The sequence below is a fragment of the Bactrocera neohumeralis genome, chromosome 2, assembly GCF_024586455.1.
Source record: "Bactrocera neohumeralis isolate Rockhampton chromosome 2, APGP_CSIRO_Bneo_wtdbg2-racon-allhic-juicebox.fasta_v2, whole genome shotgun sequence".
In the NCBI taxonomy this organism is placed as follows: Eukaryota; Metazoa; Arthropoda; class Insecta; order Diptera; family Tephritidae; genus Bactrocera; species Bactrocera neohumeralis.
The window spans coordinates 69,723,872-69,743,793 of NC_065919.1; the positions used below are offsets into that span (position 1 = coordinate 69,723,872).

The 19,922-nt window shown below is 35.5% G+C and overlaps 1 protein-coding gene and 1 long non-coding RNA gene across 4 annotated transcripts in view; one reads left to right on the forward strand and one right to left on the reverse strand.

Moving 5' to 3' along the window:
* The window catches only part of LOC126766257 (complexin), a 364,713-nt gene extending 345,007 nt beyond the window's left edge, over positions 1-19,706 (reverse strand). The window contains exon 1 of one of the 3 annotated variants that reach the window (XM_050484133.1): positions 19,186-19,706. The gene's annotated coding sequence lies outside the window, so the exon portion shown is untranslated. Of the gene's footprint in view, positions 1-16,657; positions 16,800-16,850; positions 17,158-19,185 lie in introns of those variants that run through there. The other 2 variants (XM_050484132.1, XM_050484134.1) reach the window with 2 other exon arrangements.
* On the forward strand, positions 8,024-9,954 carry LOC126766373 (uncharacterized). Its single transcript, XR_007668860.1, has 3 exons — positions 8,024-8,191; positions 8,650-8,915; positions 9,104-9,954. It is a non-coding gene; the product is annotated as an uncharacterized LOC126766373 (long non-coding RNA).
* Positions 19,707-19,922: the final 216 nt, after the last annotated feature.

The window sequence follows — 19,922 nt, forward strand, 5'->3', positions numbered from 1 at the left end:
CTGTCGTTAGCAGCGAACATTATCGAAGATGCGTCGTCAAATGCTAACACAGACAAGCGCTCGCTCGCCATTCAATAGCGCGCTTTCGTGTCGACAGCAATCGTTTCATAACATGTTCGTATGCCAAGCAGCAACGACGATTGCAAAGACAAAATATTGAAATACATTTTCATCAAGAAAAAAAAAACATTTTCAGCTCGAAGCACACTTTTCGGCTGTCAAGCGTCGGCGTCACCGTCCGCCTGAGCACGGCACGATTGTGCGCTTCGCTCGCACGTGCATTCATTCCACCACTCGACGTTCGTGCGCCTACAAACTCGCATGCCGATACAGCGAACGCTTTCGAAAAGTAAACAACAACAATTCGCTCGAAAATGCCGAAGCACATGACGAAATGTGGAGCAAAAAGGTATTTAAAATAAAAACAAAAGTCCTCCGTTTGAGCAGCCTTGTATTGGCGCTCTGTTGCTCTCAGTGCTATTCTTTGTGTGTGCACTCTCATTTCACGCAGCCAGCCGCGTTGTAAGTGAGAGTGAGTAAGCAAGCTTGTTGTGCCGCTAGGTTATTGTATTTGATGAAAACGCTTCAGCTACTGTCTGCTCTGCTTTTGTTGCTCATCATCAAGGTTTGTGTTATCAAAAAGGTGAAGAAGCATGTGGGTGGTATAGCTCACGTTTGCGCTCGAAACTGGACTTGGCTCAACTATTTTACTCACATTCCACTCAACGCTTCGCGAAGGGGAAAAGTTCATTTCGCTGCTCAACTCAACGAAATCGTGTCAGTTGAGCGTAAGTTTATTTCACTCTGTAGTATTTGTCTCAAATATTTTAACTTTTTTTAATATTCAATATTCCGGCTAGTGGTAGGCATTAGTATTATGAATTCATATATTATTTTTATTAACATTTGTTAGAAAAGTTTGAGAAATGCGGAACTGACTTAAATGTAACAAATTATTAAAATTTCTAAACACACTATTTTTCCGGTTTTCCAGAAAGTTTTAGGATGGTTTAAATAAAAAAAATATCTATCTATCTATCTCGAAAAGAACTGACTTTAAAATTTCGGATTATAATTATTTCAGATAAATTTTTTGATAAGCTAACGGTCTCAAAGGACCGTATATATAGTTTAAATGTGATCCCCCGTTTTGTGAATATTGCTGAGATAACGATTTTAAATTGTTGTCTACATTTAGGAGCATATTGATAAACTGAAAACCCGGAAAGAAGCATAAAAATTTATTATTTTAAATTTGGTCAAATAAGATGAATATTATTCGTATTCTTTTAATATTCCGAAGTAGTGTTATTTGTCTTGAACACACGTATTAAATTACTTCTGTTCATTTTTAGTATATTCCAAATCTAGTCTTAATGACAATTAATTCAGTAAGAATTAAAATTTCGAAATATATAACAAAGTTTTTAGCGCGAAAAGCTTAAAGAACTTCATCAGTTCGCTCTTTCATGTTCTGCCATTCGGCTACAGAACCTATCTATATTTTCAAGAATGATCTATATAAGATACAACAAAGTTATACCAATCAAAAAGAAAGCAAACGTGCTTCTATGGGATTTAAGTTCTTTTTTTGGTAATTGATTTGGTATTTTCGGTAGAAGAATTGAGGGCATAAAGACGAGTAGAACGCTTGTGAGCTCAAATCTTTTCAAAAGCCAACTTAAATCAAAAATCGCTTGTTTGAATGATGAAGCTTCGAATCGAGTGAATTAAATGCAATCCAAAAATAGTAGATTTTCTTCGGTCAGTAACTGCTGTAAACTGAGTAAAATATTTCTAAGTACAACTTTAAGCTCATGTCTTACTACCTTATTTGTCTACTATATGCCTATTTTTCGAGGAAAATAATATTTAGAAACGTATATATTTTTATTTATTGTAATTTAGAAACTTTAAAAAATCTACATGTACTTATCATGTCTCTAAATATTAGGTCCAATTGTCAAAAACATTTTAACAATTTTTAAATAAATTTCGCCGTACAAGATATACATTAAATTTTTTTATAAAATAAAACTTTCTGATCATTCTTAGAAAAAACCAAAAAAACAAATAATAATTTTCAGATTTTGACATTAAATTGTAATTTTCAAACAAAATATGCTTTCGACCACAACAAACTTTCTTCATTATTCTGCCACTGACACCCACTTGAAAATGGAAAGCGCACTTACTTGGCAACTCTTGAAACTTTATGCATTCAAATTTATGCCAAATGGACACAGACACATACACATGTATAAGCGCATAAAGACAACCTCTTATCAGCGTGTGCTTATCAGGCTTCGCATGCAGTCAGTGCTACAATTCAATTGCATACTTTTAGGCGTTCAAGCAAGCGCATGCGCAAAGAGAATGAGAGCATGCGGCAACAACAATCAGTGCATGTATGGCGTTGTGTGGTGGAATGTGGTGAATGTGGCATGCTGCTACACTTATTTTATGTGGCACACAGTATCGATTTGTTATTGTAATTTGTTTCTATCTTTTTTTGCGTCTTTTTTGCCATTTTTGATTACAATGGAATATGTTATTGTTTGCTTATTTGGTTAAGTCTGTGTTGGCACATTTTACTAGGGTAGTTTCAAGCTTGTGATGTTGTTGTTACACATTTTATTTGAGAGTGCACTTATGTAAGCGGTTTGCTCCACATTTACCAACACACACACACCAAACAAGAGTGGCTGGTATTAAATTTTACAATTATACTAAAGAAAATGCCTCGTAACTGAATTATTACTTTGTTTTTGATTTTTTAATTTTTTTCCGTTTAGTGATTGATGCACTTTTTTGTGCCACTCGCAACTGAGGTAACTTCCATCTGCAACAGCAATCATCGGCGCATATGCATCGAAAGTCAATAAGCGCCGCGCAAACGAAAAACTGTAAAGTTCACAAAATTTCTGATTGCTCCAGTGTGCTCCGCCATCAAAGGCGTTGCATATCAATGCCTCTGCATAGCAAGTTTTGGATTTGTATGCTCATACCTGCGTATCCGTGACGTTCCATTGAGAATAGGCACGCAATCTATATTTGCACTTGTACTTTTGGACTTTTTTTTTTGAATTTTTTCCAACTTTGTTTACGCAACTGTGCGTGCGTACGTGATAAATTTGGCAGTAAGCCAAATATTCTCAATTCTGAAGGGACTTGGCGCGATGCCAATAAGCGTATGCAAAGCTACCCGCGTGTGTGCGGGTATGCGGGCATGAACTCAGAGGTTACTTCCGAGGTAATCAATGCCACGAAAGGTCAAAACAGGAAAATATAAGTAAACAGTGACAATCAAGGTAAACAAATCATGAAAGTGCAAATAGAATTACGCAAAAAGGGGTAATCGTAAATAATTGAAAGAAATACGAAATAATGGAAAGGTAAAAAAAAACACAAAAAATTACTTAAATGTATCTTAAAGAATCCAGATGTCAAAGACATCCCAGTCTCAAATGTTTCAAAGCTACAAACGCGCTCCAGCATAGATTATAAAAGCTCATTATTGTAGGAAATCATTTATCTTAAAATTTTTGGTGGTGAAAATCAAACAATTGTTCATTGTTTTCTCTTGAAGAAGTCTCAAATATTTAACGTTCATTATTAAAGCTCATAAAAGCTCCCGATTGAAAAAAAAAATTAATCATATACTTTACAGTGGCTTAAATCATAGTGTTATTAAGAATTAAATTAAAATACCCTACAGGTCCAAGAGCTCATTTATGTATGAAAGCTCATCAAAGCTCCGCATTGAAGATAATCTGCACCTCACAGTTTTCAGTGATTTAGTCATATGAATAACAATTGCTTTCCCTTAAAAAAATTATTTCAAGTTCATTTGAATTGAATATTGAAGTAGCTAATTCAGTTTTAAGCTTCCACCGGGGTAAAAACCATAATAATATTATTTTCCTTCTTTCAAAAAAATTTACGTATAATAAAGAGTTCATTTCTGAAAGCTCTTAAAAGCTTACCATTGAAAAAGTAAGTCATTTTTAGTTTCCACAGTGGTGAAAGTCATATTAGTATCCATTTCCTTCAATTACGAAACTTGCCATAGAGTTCTTAAGCTCTTAAAAGCTCACTATTTAATTAATAGTTTAAAGTTGCCTCAAGTCCAAATCATATTAATATCCTGTTCTTCCACTGAGGAAAAATTACTAGTATTCAAACATTCATTTCTGAAAGTTTTAAAAGCTCTCCTTAGAAGTAAGTAATTTACCCTTAAGTTTTCACTGGTTCAAACCATAAAAGTATCCATTGCTTTAAATTAGGAAAAACAAAAAAGTACCAAATGTAAATTTGGGAAAGCACATAAAAGCTTCTTGTTTAATAACATAATTTAAAGTTGTCAGTAGTCCAAGCCACATAACTTTCCATTTAGAAAATTACAAATATTCAAAAGTCTAATTGTGAAAGCTCGTGAAAGCTCTTCAAGGATATAAATTACATGTATACTTCTTCTGGTGAAAATCACAGAAATATGCATTCAATATTTTCACTTGTTAGGAGTTACAATTACAAAATCTCCTACAAACCCGAATTAAAGAAAGCAGTTTTTCCGTTCTCAAAGTCGAACAAATTTCGAGAGCTTTCACTTACAAAAAGTTCGAAAGTCAAAAAGCTCATTTACGAAAATTCATAAAAGCTCACAATTCTTCTAAAACGCAAAGCTTACATATAGAAGGAAATATAATATATCAAAGAATCATATAAACAAATGATTGACCTTAGAAGAATAAAGAGAACTTATGCAACCGAGATGCAAAACAGCTACAATAGGTCATATTTTTTTAACTGCTTGGATACAGTTTCATAATCACTATATAATATTTATATACATATATGTTCAACACTAGCGCAAATTTTTTTCCAATATTTTTAAAGAGCATCATATGTTACGACTTAGAATTGCAGCAGCCATTGAAAAGAATCGTTGTTGTTATTAATTGACATCTTACAAAACAAGGGTTCGAAGAGACACGTGCAAATGATAATGAGCCTGTCAAGGCTATTTTAAAATCTCACTCATGCAAATAGCACAAATCAGAAGTGTCCTATCGATCTGCACTCAACAAAGCTCTTGTCAGAGATCCGACAACTGAGAAGGGTAGTTTCTGCACGAGTGCTTGCAGAATGCGAGGCAAAAGGTTGACTAAGCGAAGGTTCTTACGAAAACTGACAAACAAGTCTGTGTTATTGTGTAAGTACTCGCCTTAATGACATTTTGGAAAAGCGTCACAAAAAAAATCTAGCAGGGTATTCACATGTTACCGAAGCTTTGTTGAAGCTCAAAATGGAAAAATGCCATTTCAAGCGAATATAAAAGAGCACAAGAGTGGACCACAAGCACAGCAAAGTGCTGATGATGGCAACACTAATTGCCTAATTTCCGTTAAAGAGTTGAATTGGACGTCAAAGGCAGAGGAAACTTGGCAGGCGAGCGCAAAAAGCCAACACTGAGGAATAAAACGAAAAACAATGCAAAAAGAGCAAACAACAACTGCAAGTGTCAGCGGAGATGATTGAAGCAAATCTCTGTGTACGACTAAGGTAGTGTGCATATATAGGGTGCTGTTTGTGACCCTGTAGAGAAACGTAATAGCAATTGATCGGCTTCAAGCTATTAAGGCAAAGTTACGAATTTGTAAAGAGATGACATCAACATACTTAGCCATTTTTTTCTTACAGGGTAGCTATGTGTCTGCATGAAAAACTAAGATAAGGGGACCCGTCCTCATGCATGAAAGAATTTTGGTTTTCCACAAAATTTATGGAAACTCAATTAACAATACTCGAACCAGTGTAGTGCTGCCCTTAGCTGTGGGAGATTGCATTAATAACATGGCCCTGATACCCTACTATGCGTTTCAGGTTCATCACCAGCTTTTTGTTACTCACAATGCTTGCAACTTACACACATACAAGTACGTGTCCATATATGACCTTCAGTGCGCTTCGGTTTGCCTAAATTGCCAAACTCATTTACTCTGTCATACATCTTTGTGTTGACAATTGTAGCAAGTGTGTGTGTGTGGGTGAAGAGTGGGAAAATTCATTGCTGGTTATTACAAATTGTCAGCTGATTTGCACAAATGTTCACAAAATTGAAATTTCCGTTTCGGTTTCATTAAATGCCACAAAAATGAAAAATTCGAGCAAGAGTTGGCAAATGTGCGACCAGTATATATGAAGGGTTCGCAATGCGACGGAAAATTGATAGACAGTATCTAAAAGATTTTGTTGCATAAATGTCTGTAAGGCTTGTAGGAAGAGATATAGAAATATGTATACATATATTTAATGTATGTAAAATGTGTGGATTTTTCATATATTTGAAATATATATATAACTGTCGGATATGAACAGTTGTAAAGAAAGCGAGTGACGGTACAGAACTCCCCTTCCGAATTGTAAGTGATTTTAAGTATTGAAATCAAGGATCTATGGTCAGCTGTATTTTAACTTTTTCAATAAGACGTCATGACTACTAATTTACAGAAATTTTTAGGCTCAACCACGAGTAGTCCTAATTTTTGGGCTATGAAATAAGGGCGAGTTTTTTTAAATTTCAGTCCACACCAAAAATATATAAGCAAATAATTATCATTAATTTTGCAGTAATAAAATAAATATGCATTGCTTTCACTTAAGAAAAAGCTTAAAGCTGCAAAAGTTCATTCATAAAAGCTCATAAAATCTCCTAATTGAAAGACATGATGCATCTAAAGCTTTCCATCAGCTGAATTCATGAATGCTTACATACCAAGCTTAAAAAGCTTTTTAATAAAACTTTTAAAATAAATAAATATTCATTGAGGTCACATGAAAGAATTTATTATTTATTAAAAATGAAGAAAATAATATCTTAAGATTTACTTGAATCCAAATCAGAGAAATATTAAGAGCTTTCTTTGAAAAAGCTCCAGAAGCCCACTTAAAAAACTTATTACACAAATATGCATTGCTTTCATTTAAAAATTATTAAAAAAAACTACGAAAGCTCATTTTTTAAAACTCATAAGAGATGACCCTTGAAGACAAGAATATTTTTTAAGGTTTCCATAAGTCAAAATTGGAAAAATATCCAGAACTTAGAAAGTTCACATATGAAACTCATTAAGCAAATATGCATATGAAAGCTGACAAATAGAGTATATCCTAAGGTTTCCAGGAACTCAAAATCAGTAAAATTTTACAAATTCACTTGTAAAGCTTCAAATGCTCTCAAAAGCTTTTTTACGAACGATTACATGAACTTTACATTTCCTGAAATTTCGAAAATTATTTATAGAAAGAGACATAGAAACAGTTTGCTTTCAAAATATTGATATCGAATGAACGGGTACTACTATACCTACTTTACCTAAATTTTCAACTTACTATCAGGTAATGCGCCTAATTGGGCATGGTCCTATATTCAAAGATATTAGTTCTTTTCATATGAGTTTCCTCAGTTTTGTAACGAAACCAGGGCACTTCATTGGTAAGTTCTAATTTTGAGGCTCTATCAATCTGTGTTTTATTACAATTCTTAAAATGATTGCGATGTCTCCTAAATATTGTTTAAACAACTAATTTTTGTATAAATTTGAAATTACAAAAAACAAAAAATATGTCTTCCGCCTTAGTCATAAAATACATAAATATTTGCTTCCACCAAATTGAAATTAAACGCATGTCTAACATCAACTAAGCAACCCGTTACAGACTTTGCATATATTCCAGTATGTGTTTATAAGTATTTTTTATTGATTTATGTACTTAAGTAGCGAATTGTAATGTGCCAACATTTGTATCATCTCTGGCAGGCTGAATGCCCGCATTTACTTTGAAGGACACGTTCTATGTCAGCATATACATATATGTGTGTTAGTGTGCCGAACATATGGCATATAAGCAACCGTGTAGAGTAGGCGCTGGTGGCTGACTGGTGAAATTCTGTAAAGAATTTAACGTTATTTTTGCCGTTAGTCGCGCAGAAAAGCTTTCAATTTACGCCAAGTGCTATCTGCATTCACAGCACGATGTGTGTGACTGTGTGTGTGTGTAAATGTGAAAGCGTAGTTGAGTGTGTGCACAGTATGCTGCAGAACAGCAGTTAAGTAACTTATACGCCGTGGTGGCTTGACGCTGGTGATTACACAATGCATAGTAAAGTGCATACAGTCATATTTAGGTGTGTGTGTGTATGCGTGAATGTAATGATTTTATGCATAAGTGACTTTGAAGAAGTATGTTATAAGTACATCGCGAAATTTTGAGTAAAAGCAATCAATTTTCTCACAAACACTGCCTTATACTATGTAGCTACAAATTGCTTCAACTATTCTGGGAAAATCACAGACAAATATTTAAGTTTTTGGGAATCATAATATCGAATTCCGCCAAAATTTGGAACAAAATATCGTTCTATAAATATTAATTTGTTTAGAACAAACTCGAATTTTCTTGCCGAGCTCTGTAAACTATGTATATTCAGCTTTTATTCCCCTCCACTATCTTTTTCATTGCTCTGTGATAACACTATAAACACCCGTTTATATAAACACAGTTAAATAACGCTCCTTCACATGATTAAATAATGCACTATTTTCCTTTACTTTTTTCTCCACTTTTTTACGCCGTCCAATTTAGGCCGACACGTTCGTTTAAGTCACTGACGCCTTGAGCCGTTTTGCCAGCTCCATTATTTTCTCATCAGTTTTCTTACATCATCCCTTCACTATTTGTTGTTCCGTTTTTATTGTTCACTACAGATGTTTCATTAATTGATGAGCTTACCCTAAATGGACATCACGTGTCGCTGACATCTCGAGCTTGCCTTACCATGTTTATGCCAAATAAATAAATAAAGGAAAATCAGAAAAACCAAAAAAGGCCGCAAATCTGTATATTTCGCTGTAAGTACCATTTCGGGCGCATATTCTTAATGTACAACAGTGTAGTTGGCAGTCAATATGATTTTTTGGGTAAATATACCTACTGAATATATAAATCTATATATGTACATATTTTCTGTTTATTAGCTTACATATATTGTAACAGTAATTGGCATATCTATTAAAAGCATTGACTTTCTCTCTTATAGATTTCTATGCCGTTCTGCATCTGACTAGCCTTATTTAAAGATATTATATATAATATATGGGATTTTTCAATGGGGCACTACAAAAGTAGAGCGATAGGGACAGCAAACGACGCCATATTTCTCTTCAGTAAAGTTTGCCATTTCAACGTAAAAAGATATACGATCCAGCACGAGTCGAAATTATTAAAATGTACTACATAAATTCGGAGTCAGTGGCCTCATCTTTAAGAGCTACACTTAAAAACATTTGAGGTTACATTATGTTTTCGAAAAGATCTCAATATACGTAACTAGCATAACCCTTCGGAAAATACACTCGTTTACTTTCATTTTGTAAATGTGGTGTAGTAATGCTGTTTGTTGTTAATTTTGGGTCGCCAAACCCGAAAATGATAGCTAAAATCATCTAACACCTAAGGTTTTGTGTTTTAGTCAAGGGGCGTAGAAACCAATCCACAACAATTTCCTAAAATAAAACTAACTGTACGTGATGGAAAATTTTTGAACCTTTTCTAGTATGTAAATTCTTGGACACAAAGCTCAATTTCCCTTGTGAGAATATACATAGCAACTATAAACTACTCAGTACCGGTAACGTATGCCGCGTGTATATGCCGGAAACATCGACTTCTTATGTTCTATGTAACGCATATAAGCAGCTCTAAGGAAAGGAAACCTCTCTAGGGGCATTCGTTTACTAACTCTAAGCAATTTAGGGTAAATACCGTCAAAAGGATTTTATATTATCTTGGATTGAATTCAATATCATAAACTTTTTAAGATAAAAAATTATCTTACTGTTTCACTAAGTATGTATGTTGTAATAATTATTTATTCAAGATATTCATATTTTGTTCACCTAAATACCACCTAAATAAAATTCTATAATATTTTTGAACCCGCCAACTTTTTCTATTCTTATCGCATCATGAAGTCATGGAAATGAACCTCACCACAAGTGCAGGCATTTAAAAGATACAATAAAACCTCAATTGGTATGACAGCTAAATGAATATTCTGGAATATATCTCTTCAAATAAAAAAGTTTTCCGCAGAAGCACTTGATTCTGATGGTTCAGTTTTTATGAAAGCTATACTATTGTGATCAAAAAATAGTAAGACTTTATAATTTTAATTTCGGACGAAAACCCATTCGTCGAAATATCATTTTCTAAGTTGGTCTGACTGTCATTGACATCTGTTCTAAATATCATATCATATCAAAATTAGTGTTTATTATACGCTTGTCTTTTTGAAGTACAAAAAATGCATTCAACAAAGAAGTTACATTAATTTTGAGTGCGAATTCAAATTTCTGGTGCCGGAACGTTCAGAAGTTTTTAATTGGTACAAATTATTCGAAGACGGTCGAGAACGTATTGACGACGAACCACGTCGAAAACGGCCATTAACTACAACTGTTGATCAACACGTCAATAAAGGAATTGGTGCTTGAGAATCGACGATTAACAGTCAGAAATCATATTGACATCGTTAGAATATTGGAAGGATCATTTTGAAAACCATTTGCTCCCAAGAAAAATGAAAGAACGATTGGTTCTAAAATATCATTTTTTTCGATAGAGAGCGTCGAGCTAACGTCTGTGAAAGAATGCTTTCCAACCACCAAAATGCCATGAAACGTGTTGTTACTGGCTATGAGCCTTGGATAAATGCATACGACCCAGAAATGACGATTAATCGACCGAATATCATGGCAAAGGTGAGCCGAAGCCGAAAAGAACACTTCAAAGCAGGTTTTCGTTCGGAAATAGATTTAGGCGACATTCCACTGACATTTCTGTCTTATATAATAATATTATATTTTGCATTGCTGGTGCTGCATTTTTTAATAAAATTGCATAAAATATTGTGATAAGCATAGGAACTCGATCCATGCGTTCCTCAAAGGCCCGCTCACTATATTGAATTAATCCATTTCTGTTGACCTAGTAAATTTTATGGAATCTGTTGATTAAAGTATAATGAGATTTAACAACAAAAAGGTTCAGGTCAGATAATGAGATTTTACAACAAATAGGTTCAGGTCTTCCCCTGCCATTATTTCGTCAATATATTGAATTGCGAAATTCGGATAATCTAATACAGAATACACCGGTCAGAGCGTAGGATATCTCAATGGAATTGTTGGATAATATTTCTCATGGAATAATGAGACTCATACTCCCCAACTCAGCACTGTTTTGAGTCAGTAGATCTTCAGATTTGTCGCTCATATACAGTAAGTAGCAGAAAAAATAAACTTGTAATAAACGAATTATCTTAAATAATAATTTCTTGGTATTCCCAAATAATATATGTTATACAAAATAATTATTTTTTAAGACTTCCGTATAATACGCCAAAAATAAATTCAAGATCAAAAGTAAATATTGCCTTTTATCTTTTCAATTTATGATAAAGGCAACTTAGCTAAATTAAATCCAAACCTTGGTGGGAGCTCCTTGATTCGGAAAACATTTTTCATAACTTTAATGCCAAATAAATACAAATTGGTAACTAATTACTTAAATGTGCCCCAAAACGAATGCTTTTGTCACTTGCCGAATGAAAATTCTTTTGTAACATAATTTCTTACGAATTCGCTGAATTTTGATTTGTTGCGAAGTCATTTGTGAAATGGCTGAATTTTTACAATGAATTTCGGGCAAAATGATTTTAATCAAATTAAGCGATAAAAACGATGACAACAATGCAAACAAAGAAAGCAGACCCCAGGCAAAATGGCGAGTGGCAGATCGCAAGCAAGAAAAGTACGGAAGAAAGGAAACGAGATTTTCAAAAAGTGACGCAGCACAAAAGCCAAAGCTGAAGACCGGAAAAATTAGCATACCGAAAAGTTTAGAAAAGAATGCTTCACACACACGCTAGCGCACTCCACAAATAGACTCTTGCAGACCCATAGAGAAGAAGCGCAGCACCGAAAAGAGTTTTAGCAGCACGAGGAGGAAAATAGAGTGACTTAAGAAGAAATCACTGACATAACTGAACGGAAGCAGCGAAGAAGAAACAACGCGCACACAATTGAGTTGCGAAGCAAAGCAAAATACGGCAGGATAAGGCAAAGCACAAAGAGTAACTTAAGTAATCAAATCTGTGCAAGCCAGACAAGCAAATAAGCCAGCAACAAAGTAAACATGTGATTCGCCAAATACTTTCAACGCCAAAATCAATGCAGCGGAGCGGGTAACAGGAAGGAAACGCGGCTCAGGCTGGTGGGCGACTGTACTCGTATGCGATTGTGCGAAATTTGTTACGCAAATTTTTACGGGATTAATATTTGCGGAGGCTGTGAGGTAAATGTAAACAAAGTTTATCGATGTTTACGAAAATCATTGAAAAATAATAATAAAGAGCCTACACGCGAGCGCGGGGGTGGGCAGAACAATGCGCTTATTGGAATATGCCGTGTGTGCAAAGTATGAGCTCTGCATTGGCATTGTGATTTCGAGCGACAAAAATCGACTGAAAACGCCAAAAGCTGAATAAAGCGGTCGGATGTAGTCATCAAACAGTGGTGCTGGTGGTTTTTGCTGGCGCCACAGTGACTCGCAGCGTTGGTTAATGGGTATGAGTAGTTTAATGTATAAACGCAAGTGTGCGCGCACAGTGGGGCTACTTGCTGTAATTTATAAGTAAATTTTTGAAATTTGGTCCATACAAAAATTTTTATTTTTTAAAGAAAATTTAACAAATATAAAATTATTCCCTTTATATTTTTATGATCTTAAAGAAGGGTATGTCTTAGGAGGCCTGAGAAATTTCTATTATTTCTTTTAATTTATGTTTTATTCTAGTACAATGTGCTATCCCATATACAAACACTAATTTTATTTAAAAAATAATAGTTTCTACAGAAATGTTTCTCATGTTTAGTGTGGCAAAAACACATTTCGAACTAAACCCACCGGTTTTGCAACAAAAAATATTCTACAAATTGAAGTGCTGTCACATATTTTAAGAAAATAATCTCGGGTAATAATATCAGGTTATAACAGGAATACAATTTTCCAGTAATTTCACTTATATCTAGCTTGATTTAAAACGTCAAATGAAAAGTCTCCGACGCTGGGATAATACTCCAAAATAATCAACCATCAAGGATTGGTATGCCAAGTTTAAACGTGGTGAAATGGTCACCGAAGATGGTAAACGCCCAAAAGATGCTGTAAAACCCACTCTAAGACGAGGAAAAAAATAGTCGGCTAGTTCGGTTATGGCGTCTGTATTTTGGGATGAGCATGGAATAATTTTCATTGACTACCTTGATAAAAGAGGGATCATCAATATTAACTATTACATAGCCTTATTGGACCATTCGAAGAATGAAATGGTCGAAAAATGATCACATTTAAAGAAAAAGAAGCTACGATTTCACCAAGACAATGCACAGTGTCACAAGTCAATGAAAACAATGGCAAAAGTTCATGAATTGGGTTTCAACTCACACTCACACTCACTTCCACATCCAGCGTATTCTCTAGGTCTAACCTCCAGCGATTATTTTCTGTTCACAGGTCGCAAAAGAATGCTCGCTGGGAAGAAATATACGTCGAATGAAGAAGTGATCATCGAAACGAAGACCTGTTTTTAAACATAGGCCGAATAGTACCACAACAATGGGACCAAACAGTTGGAGGGTCGATATAATCAGTATCTCACTTCCGACCAGGATTAAGTACATGTGTGGTAAAATTTTTAATTTGTCAAGCTATTCCCAAATTTGGTAGGTCTCAATTTTCGTATTTTTAACCAAACTTCGTGCGAGAAATCATTGTGAATGCTAGAAATGTCTTCCGGTGATTCAGTTTTATCAAAAACACGAGCCTATGAGTGGTACAAATCTTCCAAAGACGGTGGAGAGATTGTTGAAAACATGCCTCGTTCTGCACGACCTTCGACTGATGAAAATATTAAAAACGTGGAGGATGTGGTATGGAACGCGTTCTTGCTCGACCAGTCCCGATAAAGCTGAATTTTTTTCAAAAAGAGACCCGTAAACAGGTATCTTTGGACATACTTGATCTTGCGAATTCCGATCCTACCTTCTTGGAAAGCATTCTAAGGCGATGAGAGATGTGCTTATGAGTTTGGCATGCAAACAAGTCAGCAGTCGTCGGAATGAAACCCGTTTTCAGATGATTGAAGAGATAAATCAAAACTCGCTGAAGGAGCTAAAGGCCATGAAAAGTGTTTCGGGGACTGGAAAATTCGTTGGCATAAGTGTATTACACCTTAGTGACTGTCGGACTGTTTTGTGTAAAAATTAAGATATCTTGATGAAACTTAATAAGCGCGTTCCTTGGCAAAAAGTGCGGTACACTAAACGCACATGACCGAAAACGTATAAACTAACTAAACTAAGCACTAAATTAAATTAGAAACCACACCTACTTTCTATATAATACAAATCTTAAATTCCGTTTGAAACTTTCACTTTCCAGAATACAAATCAAGAATCAACTAAAATATCATCATAAAACTTTGCACGAAAAATGTTTTTGAAATATGCCACTTTATGACTAAAAAGTTCTCAAATCGAAACCAAACTGTTCAAGCCCCTAGTTACTGAATATGTGGACACAGTGCTTATTAGATGACTTTTAACCAAAAATATCAGTCAATATGTGAGATATATACTTATATATATCTATTTAGGGGGAATCCTTTCCAAGATAATAGTAATACTGTATGCTATAAATGGCTGGAATCGGGTCAATACTTCCCTTAGCCCTCTGAAACCTAACATAAAGATTTTCAACTTCCGGGTGATTTCATATCGCATATACCTGAAAGTACTTCCCTGGCTGTAACCCTAACAATTTGCAGAGTATGGAAATTTTTTTCTACAAAAGTATTCTAATCATGTTTTTGGAAATATTATCATAACACTAATGACATCTTTTGTTTGCTGAAATAGTATTTCCGACACCTTTTTTCTTCAAGAGTGAAATTGCGTTCTTCTCCTTTCTCCTTCACTGAAATGCAGAGCATTTAGAATGAAACAAAATTCCTTAATATAAAATTAACAGCTGCAAGCTTCTAAGCCGGTAACCACTGTGCGAACACAATTGCAGAAATGCGGTTTTCGCCATTGGCGGTCGATCGCTGACAAAGAGGCATTAGAGTGGCCTTTTGAACAAGCCTAACAATGAGGCAATTGTTTACATGTACGACCACGCAAATGTGCGATAGTGTGTGGGCACACATATGCCTACAACTTAAAATTACACAAAAAGCCAACACACACAAATTAATATATATCACACACATATAATAAATGTATGTATGTATGTATAAGTGTACATGAAACAGCAAAACTATACAGGCAAACACACACCGAAACAGCTAACACCAACACATCTAGACTTACGGAGATTGCCAGCGTCTATGTGGCTAGGCGCTACAGCGATGGCGCTGACGATGACTAGGACGAAGCGATGACGTGCACGACTTGGTGTGCAAGTGCGCTTTTTGGACTGAGGTCGAGGTTGCTGAGGCGCCAATGCGCCGCCCGCCGTGGGCTGAGGTTAAAACACAGCACACAACGGAGACAGCAGCGCAAGATAGTTGTAGTGGAGGCGTTTAGGGATAATGACGATGAAGTCGATGGTAGGTCGGTGGATTAGTGGGTCGCCGCTTTGTATAAGCCGGTGCGCTGACGATGAAGGTTATACACACGAGTGTGTTGTTTTTGTCTAATACTTAATGTAACTACAACTACAACTATACACGCATACAATAGCAAATGCCGTGTGTATATAGGTGTGTGTGTGTGAGCGCTGTTTGCGACAGGCAGACAAAAGGTTTCAAGGGTGTGGGCCTGAACAATGTTCGCTGCTGATGACGAAATTCCTTTACTATTTCCCTTTTGCGCGCTCACTTTTGTTGTGTGCTTTTGTTTTGTAGCAATTTGTTCTTCACTTTTCGTTTAGGTTTTGTTCTTCTTTTTTTTTTTGGTGCTTTTCCTTGCGCTTCTTCAGACGCAGTGATTGCGTGAATGCTTTATGCCAACAATCCTGACTATACACTTGGCGCCTCAGCGGCTTTGGCGACGGCGGCGGTGACTACACCCTATTTACCGTCGGCAGCACTTCCCTTATAGTTTTCACTGGTATCTATGAGATACAATTGCGAATGTGTCTGCCTGCTATCTGCTTTATATTGTGCTTCAATGTGTTCGAGGAAACTGTAATAGCGCCGCGGCAAATTGCTGTGATTAGTCGTTGTTGTTGTCGTTGTGATGACGTCGTCGTCGTCGTCGTGATGGCGGAGGGTGTCGCGGTGGTCACAACGTGGGGCACAGTTTATGGAGACACGAGTGTGATTCTGAATATGCGTGTGTGTGTGTGTGTGCGTTGCGCGTGAAAGCTACAAACTATTTTATTGGCTAACGGGGAATACAAACGTGCCTAATTTTCTAATTTTTGTAAAAAATATTTAAAATTATTATTTTCTAAAACTATTTTCGCTACTTTTTACTTAAATATTGGTGCTTCGTCTTGCTTAAGATATGCTTTCAGTGCTGCTTACTTTCAAATTCAGTTGAAAATGTCTGGTAGAAGACTTCTTTATCGTTGTGCTGATATGTACTTGGTAACGCGCTTACGTTTTTTGGTGTTTCTCTTATTATTGCTAATATAGTTTTGGGCACAAAATACTAGTTTCGCTTACTTTCGAGCTACTTTTGCCAAAAATTTCACACACTACATTAAAATTTAGCTACCTTTTCGTCTGGTTGCGCCGACAATAAGTTTCACAGGCCACTGCCAGCGCTAGAGCGACTCCAAAATATCGACGTTTCTTGCCTCTTTTGTCGCTGCACACACTTTTATACGTTTTATTGACCTTTTATGCAATGCCCACGTATATTATGGCAAATTTTATTAGAATTCTTTTTGTTTTTTTTTATTTTATTGAAGTCGGCTTTTAGCTGCTTATGTATAAAAATTTTCACAGTTACTCTTCACACTGCCACTGGCACTTTATTGTAAACACATTTATTTATCACTCTGTACTTTGCTGCTGAACTGCTGTTTCCTTTGCATTCTCCACGCTGCGCCAAAAACAAGAAATTCAATGTGCTGTCAAAAATGAAATCACAGTGTGTGTGTTGCCAGAGAGAGCGATAGAGTAGAATTGCGGCAAAAAGAGTGTGAGCGAGAATAGGAAATCACAAGGAAGAGAGCCGCATTGTAGAGGACTAAGGACAAATGCGGACATCGGTTGAAGCAATGAACAAACAGACAAAATTGGAAAGATGGCGCAATAAGTGCGACCCTGTAGGATGTGGATGGAAGCAAGATTGTAAATAAAAGTAAAAGTTGTACCGCAATAGACGGTAGTAAATGAACGAGTTCGAAAGCTTTAATCAAGGGTTAAAACTTAGAAGATCAATTCTTTTAGACTTGGTCATAAAACATGTGCCATATTGCTTTCTTTTGATAAGAATTTAAGATCTCTTAAGTCTTAATAAGTTCGATTCCATTACATTTTCAATTTAATATTCAAATGTAAGCTTTTTTTATGGTGTACGTTATATACCCTTTACGTTACGTTAAGTTGCATCACGTTTACGTTATGTGGTTTCACGTTTACGTTAATTTTACGTTACGTAACACTATATTTTCGTTACATTACATTACGTTACGTTTACGTTGAGTCTACCTAATATTTTCTATGGTTTTTACGTTACGCCAACGTGATTTATACGTTACTTTCTTCCATATTACGTACTTTCGCGTTACATTATGTTACGTTAAGCTTACTTTACATTTACCTACATATCTATAAAACATCTTAAAAAGTCTGCTAAAAAAATTGCTGATATATGGATAACGTTGAATTACGTTACGTTACGTAACTTTGTGCTTACGTTTATATTACGTTAACGTTACGTCTATGTTAAATTATGTTTTCTGTTTTTTACGTCACGCTTACATTATGTTATATTTTTTATGTTACGTTTACGTTACTTTTGCGTTACATTACGATACGTATACGTGAAGTTATGTTTTCTCTTTCTACGTTTAGCCTACGTTATGTCTATGTTAAGTTTTCTTTCTTTTTATATTGCCTTTATTTAACGGTTGCGTTACATTACATTTCGTCAAGCTTACGTTGTATGATAAATATTGTAATTTGATTCACCAACTTACATATGTATTTAAGTTCCTTAATCTTAGAAATCTGAGGAAAATGTAACGTATCTACTATTTGGAATACTCAAATCCCTCGTTTTATCACAGCTCAGAGTATCCACGAGGGAGAGTGAGTGAGAACACATTAAACAATGCGCTATCGTTCCTACCGGGTGTTTAGTTACGTTCCGAGTTTGTGAAAAACCGCCTGCCAGTTGAGGTCCTGGTTCTCTCAGTGCTCACTGCTTACTTGCTGTCGCATGCATAACAAATTGACCATCATTTACTACCCACACATTTTAACCTATAAATATATACGCCGTTATGTAACAATGTGCGTCTGTCAATAACCTCTGCCAGTATAAATGGCGTATACGGTGGCTGCTGATGAGCGTGTGTTTGTTAGTGAGCGAGAGTTTTCGATATTGTTTTAGTTTTGCTTATGTCATTGGCTGTCTCACGACGTATACAATTGTCAAACTTCAGTTCTGACAGTTAGAGAGTGAACTGCATTAAAACTGTAAACATATCCTTTTGTCGAAAGCTTAGCGAAAAGCTTCCAAAAGCTTTTGCTGCAGTGAAACAAAATAAATAAATAAACGCTACTGACAATCTGTAGTGAGTGAAATTGTTAGGATAGGTATTTGTTGATTGTGTTTTTTGTTCTTAAAATACATTGCATATTTTTAGGCGTTGTAACATTGGTTAGAGAAAATGTTCCTGCAATAGTGGTAAACTTATAGTGGAGTATAGTAAAAGCAACCAAAATAGTACACTAGCATAAATTGACAGTTCGAGGCATATATTTAGGCGCATAGGGAGAAAAATTTATTAAAAATAAATTGTCGACGCATTAATGGAAATTAAAAAGACGAAAATATCGTCGCCGCATTACTTATTACTTTCGCTACCGGTAATTACCTGTACAAATTCGCTTATGCCTTGACAAGACTTTGTCCGTGCACATATACATATAAACATATATTTAAACCTGCAGTTATGAAAATATATATTTACACCATATATTAGCCATATAAATGTGCCACAACCCGGAAGGAAGCATGCATATGAGTTCGAAAACACGTAGATGAGATATGAGTGCTCAGCACACGGCGAACTGCAGATAACTCAATTCATTGATTTTTTACCGTTATACTTATTTTGTGCACAATTTTTTACGGACGATTTAATTCACGCTTATTTTAACCACATTTAGTGAGACGATCGCATTACTTGTATAAGAACAACACCAAATACACATGAGTCGCTACTTAATACACATACACACACACGTATCAATATATAGTATGTACACACGTAGTACTAACACAACCTGCTTCGGCTTATTAGAATTAAACTTCCTTAATATAATTTTACGATTATTATTATTATTGCAAAATTTCTTGGTGTTTTCGATATGCTGATATTTTTCGTTCGCTTGGCGAAATTCACTGCGTCTGCGAAAATGTCAAAAATTAAGTGATTTCCTTTGCTCGCTCACACACTCGCTCGCTTTTTCGCGTTCGCATTCATATTCGTTGTAATTTAGATTTGTATCGCCGCCTATAAGTGTGTTGTGCGGAGCTCACACACACACACACACACACACATTTTAATTTCAACCTTCCTTTTAGTTTTCAGCACATCGCTCACATCTC